Source organism: Nannobrachium achirus (assembly GCF_963921795.1).
Source record: "Nannobrachium achirus genome assembly, chromosome: 24".
NCBI classification, from domain to species: Eukaryota; Metazoa; Chordata; class Actinopteri; order Myctophiformes; family Myctophidae; genus Nannobrachium; species Nannobrachium achirus.
Window position 1 is genome coordinate 25,704,842 of NC_137831.1, and position 11,514 is coordinate 25,716,355.

Sequence of the window (11,514 nt, forward strand, 5' to 3'; positions counted from 1 at the left end):
CAAAGCAAGCGGATTAGGGTTTCGGGCGCCTAACCGTGTCCTCTCTCTCTCTCTCTCTCTCTCTCCCTCTCTCTCTCTCTCTCTCTCCCCCCCCACTCTAACAACATCCTTGCCCGCATAATTTGCATACCAAATTATTTTAACCCTACAGTGGTCAGGCAAGGTTGTCAAATCCTTTTCCAGCGCTCTGTGCGTGCGTGTGTGTGCGAGCGCACACGACTGTGTGTGCATATGTGTGTGTGTGTGTGTGTTTGTGCGCGCACGACTGTGCGTGTGTGTGTGTGTGTGTGTGTCAGACCTGTGTGCGTCTGTGCTCGCTGACTTAGTTCCATTAGAGTGACTATCAGAATAACACGGGGTCAAACACGAAATAGGTTAATTGGTTGAAGACACAGAATACTTGGGGGGTTATTTCCTACAGCTAGTTGTGGTGTTAGGGATAATGGTATCACACAGAGTCGAGACACACGCCGACACTGTGTGAGCCTCTGTCCTTATCGGCACACCTCAGAGTGCATTACGGCAGGACCGTGTTTATTTGTCACTTTGTTTTCCTATTGTTTTACTCTTGTAATTGGAATGTAATGTTGCTGAAACAGCATCGTTGCTGTGATGATAATGTTGCTACAATGCAGCGACATACATTGTAATGCAATCACAGTGGCACTGCAATGACAGTATTGTTGCAATGACAACTGTACTGCAATGACAACCGTAGGCCTACTGTAATGACAACTTTATTGCAATAGCAACGACAACTGTACTGCATGACATCATTGCACATGGGACATATCACCCTTCAACTATGTCTGCCAGACAAAGCAGCCCAACACAGTAGTCACTTATAGTGGCCAGGGTCTAAAGCAGTCCAGGCATTGACACTAAGCCTTGCCCACTTACCCCCGGCAGTTAAATAAAACTGTCGGGAAAGTTTGCTTTCAGGTTGCCCGACCGGACAAGTGAACATTTGAGAGGGAAGGCAACCGTCTATATACACAACATTAGATCTGTCTAGATGAGCCGACATCGAAAGATCAAAACATGTGGTGCCCCCCAGAGCTTGGTGACCTGGGCTGCAAACCCTTAAGCCTGTGCATTAAAGTGGAATTACCGATTGTTCATGGACATCATAACATCAGATTAACATGCAGTGGAGTTTGCATGTTCTCCCCGTGTCTCCTAGAGTAGATACCCTCACTTGCAGTAATCCTGGTCTCTATAATGACTCCCCCCTGGCCAGCCGGGGCACCTGATCCACACGCTACGTCCAAACCGGGGAAATCCCCCGTCAGATGAAAAGAAGCAACTTGGACTCCTCATGCATAGAAGGAAGCATGAGGTCAGTCCGTTGTCTCCTCAGGCGCGGCAGAGGGAGAGCAGAGCCCAGGATGACATAGGCAATTGGCACTGGGTAAAAAAATAGGTTACAAAATCGTGGGATAAAAAAAAAAAAAAGATTAACGTGGTAAAGCAGCTAGTCCGGAATTCCCCTTTAATCCGGGCCTGCAAGCTCATAACGTGTCCTCATTCGACTCGTATAGTCTTGTAGATCTGCTATTTTAGCTATTCGTTACACGACTTAAGTGGTTAAGTGGTCCATCGAGAACTATCAAAGTTCTAGATGACCATGTAATGCAATCACACAATGCTGCTGCAGTTGTGTTATTAGGCTAAATGGGAGAGGGGGGCCAGCCCAGGAGGAACTTGACCACAATTGCCGTATCAGAATACATCACCCAATAGGAGGGTCCGAGGTGGAGGCGGACATACTGTTCCAACATGTAGTGGCGAGCTAATGAAACCATAACCATGTGCAATAGATCAGTGGTTCTCAACCTGTCCCCACCAGTGGTGGACAGTAACTGACTACAAATTCTGAGTTGTACTGTACTTTACTTGAGGATTACATTTTTTTGATACGTATTACTCTTACTTGAGTATATTTCCAGTGGGGTAAAGTAACTAAGTAGATTTACTTAAGTACAGTGTTGAGGTATTTGTACTTGAGTATTTCCAATTTCCAATACTTTTACTTCTACTCCACTACATCTCGGATCCAAATATTGTACTTTTACTCCGCTACATTTATTTGAAAACTTTAGTTACTAGTTACTTTGCAGATAAATGAACCACTTTAGCACTATTTTATAACTAGGCTATTTGAAAATAGCCGATCTACAAGCTCTCAACGATGCGTTGAGAGCTTGTAGATCTGCTATTTTCAAACATTTTATACTTTTACTTTTGGTACTTTAAATACATTTTGGTTTCAACACTTTCATACTTTTTTTTACATTTTGAATTCCAGACTTGTAATGAAGTATTTCTACATTGCAGTATTGATACTTTTACTTGAGTAGAATAATTGGGTACTTTTTCCACCACTATGCATTTCCAAGGACAGACATTTTACACTCAAGTTCTAGGACATTTCTAGAAAGGGTGAAAAGTACTGAGTACTTTTAGATTGGCTGTTTCCTTTTTTCTTCCCCAAAAAGCAATTGGCCACACATCTGCTCTCACACTCGCCATGTCTGTGGCTTCCTCCGATCCGCTCACCAGCGGCGGCAGGGTTCTCCATCTATTTAGGTTATCGAAGCAGAATCATGGCATGTGAAAAATAAGAAATGGACTCAGATTTTTACTTGTACTTTAAATATTTTTAAAAGCAACATTATTGAATCAAAAGTAATCAACAAACTATACTATAAAAACGGTTCAAACGTCCAAATTGTGAAATAATATAAGAAAGATGCAATTCTTTTAGAAAAGCTATTTTCTATTTTATGTGTGGAGCCGAGTCAAGCTGTATACGCAATGCCTCAACTCCTACAATTCCAAGTGCTTGTCAGTTCAAAATATGAACACCGCGTCATCGGTGCCCGTACCCTAGGTCAGGGGTTTTCAAAGTGGGTGACGGGGCACCCTGGGGTGCCGTGACGGCAGTCCAGGGGTGCCGCGAGATCATTTGATAATATTTGGAATTTATTTGGACACTTAAAAAATATTTAGTATAATTTTAAACTTGAAGTACAAAGTTATTTTCAGTCAGTTCTAACCAAAATGGCTGTTATCTCAACGTTTTCCTCACAACATAATCACTAAAATATCGTCACTGTCGGGCAGGAACCTTGTATCTCCAAGTTTCAAATGTGTACGTCTTTTGGTAAAGCAAAGCCCTGCTTCATCATACAAGACTGTTGCACAAAACTAGTGAAAACAGCCGATCTACAAGCACACAACACCTCACGGTGCGAGGCGTTGTGTGCTTGTAGATCTGCTGTTTTCACTATTAGTACATTTTATAGATGATAAATACAAAACGAACGGTTTTGGACATACAAGGTTTACCCGACAACGGGTAAACCTTGTACGAGGTTGACAGAGAGTGTGTAGCGCCCAGGATTACATCAGACAATTAACATTGGGTGAAGAAAAGGCTTACAAAAATAGTGGGATGAAAGTTTTAAGATAAAAAACAGTAAAATTATAGCCGACTTTTGGCATATTTATAACAAAATAAAATTGGCAAGGTCTAGCCCAAATATTCCATAAATCGATACCGCACCGAGCCTACAGTTTCATATTTTTTCTCCTCCATTTCATCTCTGCGAATTCAACAGTTGGTCTAACTTTGTCCAGATCAATATTTGTTGCTTTTCCCTCAGAAAACCATCAGACCTTCTCTCATATTCAAGGCTGAAAGAAAGTTTAGCATTTACACTCCTGTTATGCATTGGATACAAATAAAATAAAAATAAATGTTCATCCGATCTGGAGAGAATGCTCATACAGTATATACAGTGAGCTTACGTGATAAACAATTGAAAGTGTTAGAAGTGATGAAACAAATAAATGAGCAGACAGTATAGGATATGGACCAATTGAACCAATTATTACAAAACACACACTCATTAATTATTATCTGAAAATAGAGCTTTAAGCGCTTTGGTAGCACTTTACAATAAGGTGCCATTAATAAAGACTTATTAACAGTTAATAAGATACTTATTAACTTGTTATTAACTCTAATAAAAACGTTATAAAACTCTAATAAACACATTATAAACTGCATAATATGAATCTTATAAACATTAATAAACTACTTATAAGATACTTATAAACCTTAATATATACTTAATAAAGCTTAATAAAAGATTAATAAGAATGTTTTAACAACTTAATTAAACATTTATACGATGCTTAATTAAACATTAATAAATAACGTATAAGTCATCTATAAACCTTATTATATGTTTATACATGTTAATAAATGAATAAGAAAGTCAAATAACCTTAATTAACACTTAACAAACTATATGAAAAGGTACCTTACTAACGGTTAATTATCAACCTATAATTAACCAATAAACCCTATTATATTTTAATACAGGTTAATAAACCATCTTAATTACTACCAATATTGTATCAACTATTCATAATATACTTAATTAACAATTAATAATCTACTAATAAGATACTTGTTATATCATAATAAATATGTATTAATGCATTATGAATACTATATAACAATATATACATTGTTAATAAGTTACTTAATTAACAACTGTTGTAAGTGGAATAATATTGTATAAACAATGACAAGTCCTAAATAGATTTTTTATTAACATTGAGACAGTGCATTATTAACATTAATACATTCTTTATTGAGCATTCATTAACACGTTAATTAGGCATTTTGTGGGTACCTGTTGTTAAGTGGGAACATGTCTTATAAACATCAACAAATCCTTAATAATGTGTGTTATTAATTTTGAAACAGTTTTATTTACTTCAACAAATCGTTAATTAGGCATCTATTAACATGTTAATTAGGCATTTTGTGGGTACCTGTTGTAAAGTGGGAACACGTCTTATTAACATCAACAAATCCCTAATAACATGTCTTATTAACATTGAACGTGTATTATTAACGTCAACAAATCCTTAACAAAGTGTGTTAACATTGAAACAGTCTTATTAACATCAACAAATCATTAATTAAGTATTCATTAACACATTAAATAACATTGAAACAGTCTTATTAACATCAACAAATCATTAATTAAGTATTCATTAACACATTAAATAAGCATTTTGTGGGTACCTTTTGTAAAGTGGGAACATATCTTATTAACATCAACAAATCCTTAATTAGTCATTCAATAACATGTTAATTAGGCATTTTGTGGGTAGCTGTTGTAAAGTGGGAACATGTCTTATAAATATCAACAAATCCTTAATAAAGTGTCTTATTAACATTAGGAAATCATTAACACGTTAAATAGGCATTTTGTGGGTACCTGTTGTAAAGTGGGAACATGTCTTATTAACATCAACAAATCACTAATTAAGTGTCTTATTAACATTGAAAGTGTATTATTAACATCAACAAATTGTTAATTAGGCATTCATTAACAACTTAAATAGGCATTTTTCAGCTACATGTTGCAAAGTGGGAACATGTCGGTAAAACATTAACAACTTACTATTTATCTTTCTTTTCACTTTAGGTAAATAAAAGGAGGTAATTCATTCTTAACCCTGCAAGGCCCAGCGTTGTTTTTTGGCAACATTTTTTAAATATATATTTTTTTTTAAATGTCATAATTCGTTTTCCTGTTCCTTTTTCACATTAACATCACCATTAAATCCTATTGTTTAGTATTACAATGCCATTGGCCACGATATTTGCATATAAATACCCCCCACAGAGACTGACATTCACACCTCCCAGAGAAGTTGAAATTCCAGCGTCTGGACGAACAACATCTCACTTTTTAACTGAAGCTATTCCTCACTAAAACATAAGTAAAATGCCTGTAATATGTGTGCATATTATGTGTGCATACGTGCATATGTTAATATTGTGAAAAATATCCCCAAAATGCAAATTAGAGCATGATTTATGATTTATGGCTATAAAACCTTACAAAAACATTATTAATTTTTTAACATTACATTTTCCTGTGATTAGGACTCCTACAACACCATCTGATTTTTTTTATTTTTTATTTTTTTTTTGGCCAGTAGAAATTAATTTGGGTCTTGCAGGGTTAAATGAAGGCTGTGCACAAACAGAAGTAGTAATGTTTTGGGGCTAGCGATTCCTTTGCAGCTTATGTAATATCATTCCAGTTTATGTACAACTTCTTCCTCCTCCTGCCATCGCTTGAAGACGAAGAGCTTGAGGAATTTGAGGCAAAGGTGGTCGAGTAGCTGGACTTTGATGGTGACTTGACAGAGGTTGGAGACTCATTTCTTGATGCTGTAAAAACAAAATGCAAAATGTACGTAAATAGGAGGTTAGGCATTTTAGACATGTTTTGTTCATGAAGGGGTTACAGTGCACTTATTGTAAAAAATAATAATAATAACAATAAATAAATAGGAGCAGCGCTCAGGAGCGAGCACAGGTCTCCAATGTGATATGTAAATGTGAAAAGAATGCCTGTCATGATTTGAGGCATTTTGTTCCAAAGATGTGTTTTGCTCAAATTGAGCTGCTGGTGGCGCTATAACAGGCCAATGTGAAAAGGGTGGCATTTGTTCCTTGACCTATTGGGAATGTACGTGCAAAATTGCACTGAAATCACAAGCTGTGTTTATGATTTGAGGCATTTTTTTTTTTTCAAAACGGACCAATCCTGAAAACTTTGGAAGCCAATCTAAGCCAACTAGGATGGAATATGAATTATCGGACAGATCAGTCTTGATCACTTGTCTACAGTATAGCGATACTCTGTACTGATTCCCGTGATTTCTGGAACAAATCTGAAGGAGTAATTAAAAAAAAATATGTGTTTTACAAAAGTCAGCCTCCTGGTGGCACTTTAAAAAGATGTGAAAAATGAAGGGCAACGGTTTTTCCTTGGTCTCTTGGGAGAGCGCATACAAAGTTTTACATTGATCGGTGGAGTTATTAGTAAAAACACAAATCGGCCTGTTATAGCGCCACCATGAGGCTGATTTCAACATTTTTACTGGCATTTCTTCCTCTGCCTAATGGGAATGTGCGTGCGAAATGTCACTTAGATCGCACCCCTGTGTTCAAGATTTGAGGCATTTCGTTCAAAAGGGAGCACACTTGCAAAAGCCAGTCTTAGCCAATCAGGATGGAATTTGAAAAATCGGAAAGACCCATTTCGTTTAAGGACTATAGAGATACTGTGTACCGATTTGTGTGATTTTTGAGCAAAATTGTTGGAAGTACTGTCCAAAAAATTGTTTTTGGACATCCACTGTAAACAATGGAGCGATGGTCCCAAAATGAGTTCTGTTCAACCAATTTTTTTTTACCAAATCGACAAATGGGCAGATGACTATTTGGATTAAATAGATTGGTACATCCACAATTCATGGCAGTTAGGTTGCAATGTTACTATGTAGAAAGACTTGCTACAGTATCTTTGCAGACTAGTGCTTGCTCTGCCATCATATTAAGATGTTGAAGTTATCATCTGCCCATTTGTCAATTTGGTCAAAAGAAATTGATTGAATAGAACTCATATTTTGGGACCATCGCTCCATTGTTTACAATGGTTTGTAATGCAGGCTGCCACCCTGTGTGGTCATGTGATCCAAGATGGCCGCAATGTGAATAAGGTCAATAACAAGCCCATGCAAAACATTGGGGCAGAGGTTCTGATCTGGCACCCAGGGAATGTGCGTGCTCAGTTTGGGCCTGGCAGAAACACAGGGTTTGCAGAAATCTGCCTCCTGGTGGCACTTTAACAGAAGTTCACAGCATTTTTTCTTCTTCACCTTAATTTTCCATCGTCCTGCTGGACGGAAGTGCAGCAGGACCATTTTAGTAATGCATTTTGTCCAGCAACAATTTCATGGACCCCCTGCAGTACCTCCGGACCCCCTAGGGGTCGTGGACCCCCTGTTGAGGACATGGGTGTCGCACCAAATTCTGGGCCCTGGGTACAAGGATTCAGGCGGCTGCTACCTGTGACTTGTAAATAGACTAAGCCCTTATGCGCCCCCACCTTTTTCTACCTTTGTATTTGATGTTATGCTTTTTCGGCTTTTGAAATTGATATTATCCTAGATAAAGTACTATGTTCTATCAGTCTGTCTTTCAATGTTATATGAGATACTTAAAGTGTGGTTCCTGTGGAAATAAGCCTCGGCTTTCTAGGATCTCCTTTTAGTTGACCTTGTACCAGTGATTTGTAAAACTCAAAATTTACAAAATCAATTATCACAATCAGTCACTTTACAAATGTCTTGAACTTAGAAATAACCCATAAATGTCCTATGGTCTTAAAAGTCAAATCCTAGTATCACTGTGTGTGGCAGTAAGTTGTGAGTAGTTGTAAAGTTCACTAATTGTCCACCCAGGTAAGGGTTAAGACTGTCAACGATGAATTAGAATTCTGTTCCGAAGAATGTTGACAGCCCTAGTAGGAATCCAGAGTGATCACTCAATCCAGTCCAAGTAAAATACCTGACCTGTTTATAAAACAGGGTCATTATAATCAAATTAGGGTCACACTCTTTAAAAGTTTAGAAAATAAAAATAAAACATTGTCTTCTTCTTCTTAATTCAACTACTGAAAGTGTGTTTACAATTAGCAGATTACATAATCAAAACAAAACTATTACTGTCAAAGTTAGTCAGTGGCTGCTACTGCAGTCACAAGCACAGTACAGTTCAACTCACCAAGTCAGACTTCAAACTAATCACAGAATCATCACAGGGTTCCAGGGATCACCAGGTTTCAAAAAGAATCAAAATACAGCTCTTCTTATCAAAAGAGTTCTGATCAACCAAAAATATCTGTTCACATTCATCAAACTTGTTCTTTCTTAACTCAATCTGTAATCTGTTTGTTTCTCTCTGCTCTCCAGAACATTCTGTGCTCTCTGCTCTGCTGCATGCAATTAGCTGAATCACATCACCTGGGCTGGTGGTGTCTTCAAAGAGCAGTCAATTAATTGAGAGACATCATTGGCCAATTGGTTCATTGGTTGTTCAGAGCACCTCAGAGGGCTCTTAAAGGAACAGTACACTACAAATAGATGAATGTGAATCAGAATGAAAATAAAACCCATAGTATCTTTCCTCTGTACAGTAGTAACATAGTTTGACAAATCCTATTTAGTGTTCATCTCTTAAGCTCTTTTTTAGAGGTTTGTTCTTTTATTTTAATCTGGTTTATGAATCAAGTGCATTCATATTTAGATAATTACTTGATTCAGTTGTCTATTTTGACCTGGGTTACAAATAGCAGGTGTACAAGCTCACGTGCGAGCTTGTAGATCTGTTTTTTTTTTTCTTTTTTTTTAATCTTGAACATTTTTCATGGGGTCTTTGAATATTTCAAATTTCAAACATAAGTTTTTGAAAAACGTATGTTTCTGTCAGTGGTGCTCAAACGTTTTCATGTGAAGGACCCCCAAAATTATATGTATATGGCCACGGACCCCATCTCAAAATATTTAGTTCCAGAGACCCCCCAGAAGCAAAATTTGATCTAAAAATGTTACCTTAAAAAATATCCATATTCAAAGATTTCCACACATTGTCAGATCTACATAACAGATCTACAAGCTCGCAGCGTGGCACTCGGTGCCATGCTGTGAGCTTGTACACCTGCTATTTGTAACCCAGGTCAAAATAGACAACTGAATCAAGTAATTATCTAAATATGAATGCACTTGATTCATAAACCAGGTTAAAATAAAAGAACAAACCTCTAAAAAAGAGCTTAAGAGATGAACACTAAATAGGATTTGTCAAACTATTTTACTACTGTACAGAGTAAAGATACTATGGGTTTTATTTTCATTCTGATTCACATTCATCTACTTGTAGTGTACTGTTCCTTTAAGAGCCCTCTGAGGTGCTCTGAACAACCAATGAACCAATTGGCCAATGAGGTCTCTCAATTAATTGACTGCTCTTTGAAGACACCACCAGCCCAGGTGATGTGATTCAGCTAATTGCATGCTGCAGAGCAGAGAGCACAGAATGTTCTGGAGAGAACAGGAGAAGGAAGCAGAGAGAAACAAACAGATTACAGATTGAGTTAAGAAAGAACAAGTTTGATGAATGTGAACAGATATGTTTGGTTGATGAACTCTTTTGATAAGAAGAGCTGCATTTTGATTCTTTTTGAAACCTGGTGATCCCTGGAACCCTGTGATGATTCTGTGATTAGTTTGAAGTCTGACTTGGTGAGTTGAACTGTACTGTGCTTGTGACTGCAGTAGCAGCCACTGACTAACTTTGACAGCAATAGTTTTGTTTTGATTATGTAATCTGCTAATTGTAAACACACTTTCAGTAGTTGAATTATGAAGAAGAAGACAATGTTTTATTTTTATTTTCTAAACTTTTAAAGACTGTGACCCTAATTTGATTATAATGACCCTGTTTTATAAACAGGTCAGGTCTAGCCTGATTTCAGACTCTACGCTGGGGCTTGAGTCTGAACTTGTGGCCATTCTATTTGATTGAAAAGGGGAGGGGATTTAAAATTTGAAATTCCCAATCACAAGAGATCTGGTGGGAGGGGTTGTGTTTGACTTTTGCACACAAAACATTCCCTCCTCCCCCTCCCCTCAATGACATGCACCAAACAGGTCATTGTCTTTGATGTTTCATTGATTAGAGAGAATCACTAACGAGCTATTCGACACTTTTATGGCTCAATCAATGACTGCAGTTCGGAGCCCTTTTGAAGTTCAAAGGGAGCAATTAAGAACTCTGGTGAGCCACGCAGCCACCCCTCCCTCCACTGTTTCTGTTGATTTTCAAAAGTTAGACGCGCCCCTCCTCCGCATTGCATTGATTTCATTGGTCGGTTTCGGTCAGTTTGAGAAGCTTTCGGTAGCAAGAGACACGTCATATGACACATCCAGACCAAGAGATGCAGTTCACTCAGAGAGTGGGCGGGTCTATTGGCTGGAGCCAGGCTAGGTCAGGTCTTTTACTTGGACTGGATTGAGTGATCACTCTGGTCAACATTCTTCGGAACAGAATTCTAATTCATCGTTGACAGTCTTAACCCTTACCTGGGTGGACAATTAGTGAACTTTACAACTACTCACAACTTACTGCCACACACAGTGGTACTAGGATTGGACTTTTAAGACCATAGGACATTTATGGGTTATTTCTAAGTTCAAGACATTTGTAAAGTGACTGATTGTGATAATTGATTTTGTACATTTTGAGTTTTACAAATCACTGGTACAAGGTCAACTAAAAGGAGACCCTAGAAATCTGAGGCTTATTTCCACAGGAACCACACTTTAAGTATCTCATATAACATTGAAAGACAGACGGATAGAACATAGTACTTTATCTAGGATAATATCAATTTCAAAAGCCGAAAAAGCATAACATCAAATACAAAGGTAGAAAAAGGTGGGGGCGCATAAGGGCTTAGTCTATTTACAAGTCACAGGTAGCAGCCGCCTGAATCCTAAGTTGTACCCAGGGCCCAGAATTTGGTGCGACACCCCTGTCCTCAACAGGGGGTCCACGACCCCTAGGGG